This window comes from Podarcis pityusensis (genome assembly GCF_964106645.2).
Source record: "Podarcis pityusensis genome assembly, chromosome: 16".
NCBI lineage: Eukaryota > Metazoa > Chordata > Lepidosauria > Squamata > Lacertidae > Podarcis > Podarcis pityusensis.
This window is the reverse complement of record NC_138041.1, coordinates 12,910,081-12,918,178: the sequence shown is the minus strand read 5'-3', so window position 1 is coordinate 12,918,178 and position 8,098 is coordinate 12,910,081.

Here is an 8,098-nt window from a genome sequence, read left to right as displayed (position 1 = left end):
TTCACAGGGCAGTGTTGCATGGTTCATCCTGCTCCCCTGCAGTCTGTAATGCTACAGTCCAGACACAGCTATAACACATATTCAAATTCTTTTATTATTACATTAATTGCCCACATTTCCTCCAAGGAGCTCCAGCTGGTGACACGCTCCCCCTGCTCACCACTTTATCCTCACAACAACCCTGTAAGGTAGTAAGGCTGAGAGATGGTAACTGGTACAAGGTCCCCCAGTGAGCTTCAGAGCTGGGGTGGGGGTGGAATCTGAACCCTGACCTCCCAGGATGTCCAAGACAACTACCCTGAACTTGTTTAATTCTCTTTTAAAGCCCTCCAGGCTGGATAGCTCTGGTTACATTTGTGGGAGCAAATTCCATAGTTGAGCTATGCTTCCATGTGAATAAATGCTCTCACGTGCAAAATGGTGAGACCGAACTGGTTTTCTTCCCCAAAGAAATTAAAATACAGTGGTACCTCGGGTTAAGTACTTAATTCGTTCTGGAGGTCTGTTCTTAACCTGAAACTGTTCTTAACCTGAAGTACCACTTTAGCTAATGGGGCCTCCTTCTGCCGCTGTGCCACTGGACCACGGTTTCTGTTCTCATCCTGAAGCAAAGCTCTTAACCCGAGGTACTATTTCTGGGTTAGCGGAGTCTGTAACCTGAAGCGTATGTAACCTGAAGCGTATGTAACCCGAGGTACCATTGTATACGCTTTTCAAAGTTGAAAACCGTGATATGGGGGGAAAGGGTTGGATCATGGGTAGGGAAACTAAGGCCCGGGGGCCATATCCAGCCCAATCACCTTCTAAATCTGGCCTGCGGACAGTCCGGGAATCAGCGTGTTTTTACATGAGTAGAATGTGTCCTTTTATTTAAAATGCATCTCTGGTTTATTTGTAGGGCATAGGAATTTGTTCATTTCCCCCCCCCCCCAAAAAAATAGTCTGGCTCCCACAAGGTCTGAGGGACAGTGGACCGGCCCCCTGCTGAAAAAGTTTGCTGACCCCTGGGCTGGATGAACCACAGTGCTTTTTGCTCCTTTCCTGAACACTTCCTTTGTCCGTCGTTTGGGTGCCTCTTGCCTGGTGATGCAACAGACATCACTTGAGGGCTGAGTCAAGGAACAGGCTCCTCTGCAGCCGCCCGCAATCAGGGATGAGTATGTGTGTTGGTCATTGGGATTGTGTGTGTCATCTAAGGCGTGTGTTATTCAGCTGTCAAGCTGCCCTTTGTTCTGGTGCCTCTGTACTCACTCCAGAGAGTGTCTAGTTGATACCTAGCTGATACCTTGTTAAGCCATTTGAGCTCATGGATGTAATGGTCTTATCCTGCCCTCCCCACGCCTTCCCCACCCTCCAGCCCTGCCTTTCAGGGGTAAAATGCTCTAACTTAATTTAGGGAGTCATAACCACACTATACATTTAAGGCAAGCTGGCTATCCCCTGCCCCAAGAATCCTAAGATCTGTAGTTTTTTAATGGTGTTGTCACAGACTGGTTGGGCACAGAGGAATGGTGGGAGGGACCAGCTGGGGAATCCCCAAAGGAAGAAGGCTCAGAGCCCGAGGGCTGGTGGTGGGACGATGATGAGTGGTCAGAGGGAAAAGACTGGGAAGAGGTGTTGGAAGCTGACAAGGTAACAGAATTTAGTGAGCAGGGGGAGTCTGTGGCAGAGAGCAGTTCAGAATCAGAGGCAGAAGCTGAAGCAGGGGATGGGGAGGCCAAGAGGCAGGGATGCATCTGGCTGGTGCAGAAGCCAGGGCGTCTCCCCCTCCTGCTGCGACAAGCTCACTTCCCCTCTGGTCTTCCAGTACCAAAAGAGGCATGAAAAGGACAGAGTAGAGATTGGCCACACACAGGAACAGTCTCTGATTGCTTGGGGGGGGGGAACCCTGGAGAGGAGGGGACTTAGGCAAGGACCTTCAGTCTCTGCAACTGCTTCATGGGGGCAAGACCTGCCAGAGATGAGTTGCTGTGCTCATTAGACCTGACACTCCTGTGCAGATCCTGTTTTTGCTAATAAAGAGTTAACTCCGACTCGCTCAGTGTGATTTACTGCTGGCTCTCTCCTGCCAGGTGGAGGTGTTCTGTCCATTGTTAGGAGTGTGTATTCTCTGCATCATTTGATTTTATTGTATGAGGTGGGTCTCTAGTGGGGCCCCTGAGCAGAAAAAAGGTCTTGGGTAATGATGCCATGAAGAAAGGACTTTGGGGCAGACATCCAGGGCCCCACTACTCAGGACCGTAGGTCAGTGAGAGAGTATCTCCTTTTCATGCAGAAGGCCCCTGGTTCAATTCTCAGTGTCTTTAAGTAGGGCTGCCCAAAAAAAAAAAAAAAGCAAGAAGCCCCCCCCCCCAATAGAAGCCTTTTTAAAAAAAAGTTAACTAATGTGAAGGGCAGTGGGGCATCTGAGGGTGCTTTGGTGCCCACAACATGTTGAGGATCCCAGGCCAGGAAATAAACTTTCTGTGCTATCAGCTCCCTTTCTTACGAATTCCCCCTGCTAGTTCAGGTCAGTGGTCCATCTAAGTATCCTCTGGCTATCTAGATACCTCTGGGAAGCCCACTAGAATGTCATGAAACAACAGCCCCCACCTGCTGTTGCTCCCTCAGTGACTGGCATTTGAAGGTAGACTGCCTCTAGATGTGGCTGCTCCACATAACCACTATGGCTAGTGGCCATTGACTTCCCTTTGCCCTCCATGAATGTGCCCAGTCCACATTTGAGGTCAGTTGTAGCTCTCATCACCTCATCCTGTGGTGACAAATAAGTTAATTATGTGTTGTGTCAAGAAGTTGTTCCTCTGGTCTGTCCTGAACTTACTGCCAGTCCATTTGTGAACTTGAGGCCTAGTATTAAAGAAGAAAGGAAGGAAATCCCCTATCCCTGACCTCTCCACACGCCATGCGCATGAGACAGCGGTGGTATAATGGTTAGAGTTGGACTGGGGCCTGGGAGACCAGGGTTCAAAGTCATGAGGCTCAGCCTAACCTACCTCACAGTGTTCTTGTGTGCATAAAATGGGGGGGGGGGGGGGAGGACATAGGCTGCTATGAGCTCCTTGAAGGAAAAGTGGGCTAAAAATGTAATCAATTAATGTAATGAATATGTTTTGATTTATAAAAGTATTTATATCTTGCATTTTTTATCTGGTGGTCCTGAATTTCTCTGATGAACCATATAATAATAATAATAATAATAATAATAATAAAAAATGTACCATCCTCTCACATAATATCAGAGCAGCATACAGCAACATAGTCTGTAGTCAAGACTGAATAAAAAGTCAGGGCTGAGGGGCAGTCCAGGCCCAGAATGTTTTCTAGCATGGCCTGCAAGCAGGGGTCCCATTTCCTAAGGCCTGAGCCCTCCCCCCCCCAAAAAAAAGAAGGCCAGGCACGTAGCTGAGCCTCAATGGCTGTGGCTCCTTCTCCTCCTCCTCCCATTGAGGGGAAGGAGGCTGGAAGGATCCCAGCCCCCTCAAATATTTTATTGGCAGGAGCCAAAGGGAGCTCGGCCCCTAGGAGTTGGTTCCTATGCCTGGCATTGCAGATGGCATCAGATGTGCGGCAGGTAAATATATGGCTGATAGAAAGAGGGTTTGCAGCTGCCCCCAATCAGCTGGTTGCTGCTCCCTGAAAATTCCTGCGCACCCCCCCCCCATGGCGCTGTGTAGGCCTCCGAGGATCAGCTGACTGGGCAGGCAAAACATTTCTCACTGGATGTCATTGCGATGTGAGGTGATTGACAGGTTGGGTGGCCCCACCCACCTGCCGAAGTTGGCCCATGCGGAACCGCATACTGCACTTCCTGAGTTTCTGGGCTGGATATAAATGTAGTAGCAATTGATTAATCATCGTCGTCTGTTTGGGTTCAACAGATTCAAATGACAAGAGAGGAGATTCTGACTAAACATCAGGAAGCAGTTTCTGGTGCTCAGAGCAGTTCAACAGTGGAACAAAGCACCTCAGAAGCGGGTGGGCTCTCCTTCAGTGGAGGCTTTTAAACAGAGGGGTTTGGGGGGGGGCAAGTTTCAGGGATTCTTTAGCAGTGATTCCTGCATCTCAGTGGGTTGGGTAGATGACCTTGGAGTAATAATAATAATAATAATAATAATAATATATTATTTATACCCCACCCATCTGGCTGGGCTTCCCCAGCCACTCTGGGCAGCTTCCAACAAAATATTAAAATACAGTAATGCATCAAACATTAAAAGCTTCCCTAAACAGGGCTGCCTTCAGTACCTTCTACCTGTAAAAAAAGACAATGACAGTGTCTCCCTCCCTGTCGAAAACTCCAAGTGAACTTTGCAGGCACCTTTCTTCCACCTTCGGATGGAGACTGGCGCCAGCCCCTGGGTCCTTTTACTTGCCCTCCTCTGCCCCCTTTCCCTGTTTTATCTCTTGTGAGATGCAAAGACCCAGAACTGCAGGCAGCATTTCAGCCGGAATACAGCTCAGATTTGCTGAAGAGCACGGCAATATATTCAGTCTTTCTCTTCGATCTCTTTCCTAATCATCTCTAGTGTGGAAATTTGCCTCTGCAACGCTCTCTTCCCCCTTCCTTACTCATACTCTCCCCGCTATCACCTAGGGGTGTGTTTTCTTTTGTTTGACACACGCAAAATCCCCTCTTGCTCACTGCTGCATCGCTGCCCGCTGTCCCAGCTGCCCGATTATCATCAACAGCCGGGCAACCTTCCTTGTGTGGGCGAAGGGAAAATCCAGCCTGGATCCCTTTTCCCACGCTGACAAGTCACCGGCAAATCCCAGCCCAGCCTCAGCATGAGTCAGATACGCCGGGGCAGCCTTTGCCGACCCGGCGCCCTCCTAGTGTTTTGGACTACAGTTCCCATGTGCCGGCTGGAGCTCATGGGAGTTGTAGTTCAAAAGGGCCCCAAGTCAGCAAAGGCTGTGTTGGACTAGGATAGTCCCAGATTTTAGGGCTCTGTCCACATCTATCTGCCCTAGTTTGCACATTGTTGTGAACTAGTAAATCTAGTCCCCTTCCTGGGCAACCTTCTGAGGGCTGCAGGCAGTGGTAGGCAGAGCAACATGTCAATCACTGTTTTAATGGGTGTAACCTGCTCTGGGACGGTAGGGTGAAGGATGGGTAAATACTACCACTACTACCAATAATAATGGACTAAATAAAAAAAATGAAAATTACCTTATAGTAGAGTGGATTCTACAGACCCAAACCTACCCACAAACCCTCTATCAACCATCAAAACAGTCAGAAGGCATTTTCAGAGTTCAAGGACATAATAATAATAATAATAATTATTATTATTATTATTATTATTATTATTATTATTTATTGTTGTATGTTAATATTTGCCTGGAAACTGCTCAGAGTGGCTAGGGAAATCCAGCCAGATGGGTGGGGTATAAATAATATATTATTATTATTATTATTATTATTAACCCCACCCATCTGGCTGAGTTTCCCCAGCCACTCTGGGTGGCTCCCAAAAGAATATTAAAAACACAATAAAACATCAAACATTAAAAACTTCCCTAAACAGGGCTGCCTTCAGATGTCTTCTAAAAGTCAGATAGTTGTTTATTTTCTTGACATCTGATGGGAGGGTGTTCTACAGGGCAGACACCACTACCAAGAAGGCCCTCGGTATTCTATATTCCAACCGGGGTGTGAAGCAAGGGTGTCGCCTTGGAAGAGTTCTGAGGGCCAGACAGAGACACTTTGAGGGCCACATTCAGCCCACATTCAGCGGCAAACCATAATTAATCGCTTCTGCTTCTCTAGATAAGCACTACAAACTGAACCAGTGATTGTGGCTTTTTCACTCAAGCCAACCCATGAACTTTATTATAGAATTACCTGTTTTGAGTGAAACAAACTCCTGTTTCTGGTTTAGACGGATCACCAAGCCATGGTTTGCTGTTCCTGCTTGCTCCATGAGGCAAGGTGAGGAGAATGCCTCAGGTGGCAGGATTCACCGTGGCAGCAGACCCCAGTGTTGATCTTTCTCTCCCCACACCCCTTGTCCTTGATGTAGATCTTCCCTCACTCCTTCTTCCCTGGCGGGGTGTGTGTGCCATTTTGGGGTCTGCCTCATGCGCCAAAATGTCTTGGGGCAGCCCTGCTCCTTCCTTATCTTCCATCCGGGCAAAGGAGAGGCATTATTCAAAGTTCAGGGATTCATCCCAGCCAGTCAGAAGCACACAAAGTAGGGCCAGGGAGGAGTGTGGGTGGGGAGAGCTATGAGGGCCATTAGCAAAGTCTGGAGGGCCACAATTGGCTTGTAGACCTGAGGTTCCCTACAGCTGGGTTACTATGATAGGTGAACACAGCTCTCTCTCTCTCTCTCTCTCTCTCTCTCTCTCACACACACACACACAGAGAGAGAGAGAGAGAGAGAGAGAGAGAGATGCTTCAAGGCGAAGGAAATGGGAGCAGTTGATTTTGAGCCTTAATTTTTCCTCGTTCCAGATGAGCCGGTTGAACCAAACACAAGGGCGTTAGCTGGTGATGACTCACCCAGCACACAGACTCAGTGCAATTACAGCAAACACCTGCTCCAAAGTCCTCACAAGGAGGCCTAGTTTACTGTGTCCTGGCAGGAGCAAAATCACTGCCGAACCATGGAAGTACAGTACAGGTTAATTCTGCGTCCAGGGCATCTGTCTCCCAGCTTCACCCGGTATGACGGCTGAGACCGTGCCTGCCTGCGCATTGTCTCGCTAGGGTGGTGCATGCTCTGCTTATCTCCCGCTTGGACTACTGCAATGCGCTTCTGTGTGGGGCCACCTTTGAAGGTGACTCGGAAATGACAACTAATCCAGAAAGCAGCAGCCAGAATGGTGACTGGGAGCAGCCGCTGAGACCATATAACACCGGTCCTAAAGGATCTACATTGGCTCCCAGTATGTGTCAAACAGATAAATAACTACATGCCTTTTAGAAGATATATGAAGGCAGCCCTGTACAGGGAAGTTTTTAATGGTTGAGGTTTTATTGTGTTTTTAATATTTTGTTGGGAGATGCCCGAAGGGGGTCACCCAGTCAGATGGGTGGCATATAAATAATAAAATTATTATTATTCTGAGAAGACTAAAGCTGGATTTCTTTGAATTGGAACTTAACTTATATTATAATTTTTATTGTTAATGTCTGTAATGTCGCTTGTATTGTCTGTTTTATTATTCAATCAAAACGATATAACAAACCATTGTTAAGCAAGCCATGGTTTATAAGCCAACAACAAACCATGGCTTTCCATTGTGGTTTGTGGGTGGAAAACAGACCATGGATAGTCTGCTACACTGGGTTCACACGTTCAAGCAAACTATGCTTTGGCTAAGCTAACCATGGCTTAGAATTATATGTGAACCAGTTCATTAAGCTGAAGGGCTTGTAGTGACTAGGATACCTAGCCCACTGACTGCGGTTGCGGCACAGGTGAGATTTTATTTGGGAACAACCTCTTTAACGACTACACTAAAGAAAAGCCGGACTTAAAGACGGCAGTGAGGCAGACAAGTTTGCTGTTGGGTGTGCAGGTTGCAGAGAATGTGCAAATTTTCATTGGTCAGGATGAGAGTTGGTGACAAATGGTGTGTGTACACCAATGTCACTTCCAGACTGTCACCATTTTGCAAGTGTGGCTCAGGCACATCCCAGGACATTTAGGCTGCACAATTACAGCTGATTTGGAGATCTTATGTTACGAATCCACTTTCCCAAAAATATTAGACTTTTTGCAGTAAGGAAAGTGATGGGAAGATGTGCTAGAGAGTGTGTGATAGCATTTGCTTGACACAACTCTCAGTCTAATCTCCCTGCAAGCCAATCAGGTCAAATGCTCACTAAATATCTAACATCATCTAATCTTTCTGCAAACAAACTGAGCTGAACGCTCTTTCAGCAGGTCACCTGAAAGGGACCTCATCCAAGTATGTGTATAATTTTGTATATTCAAACACAAACTATAATTATGTTCCTACTCAAATGCTTTGATAAAATCTATATAAATATCATTTATATTAATAATTGATTATCTCAGCAACTTGTGCCAAATAGTTCCAATGTAAACATTTGCTTCCCATTACTGACAGTGGGGACCCGTGCGTT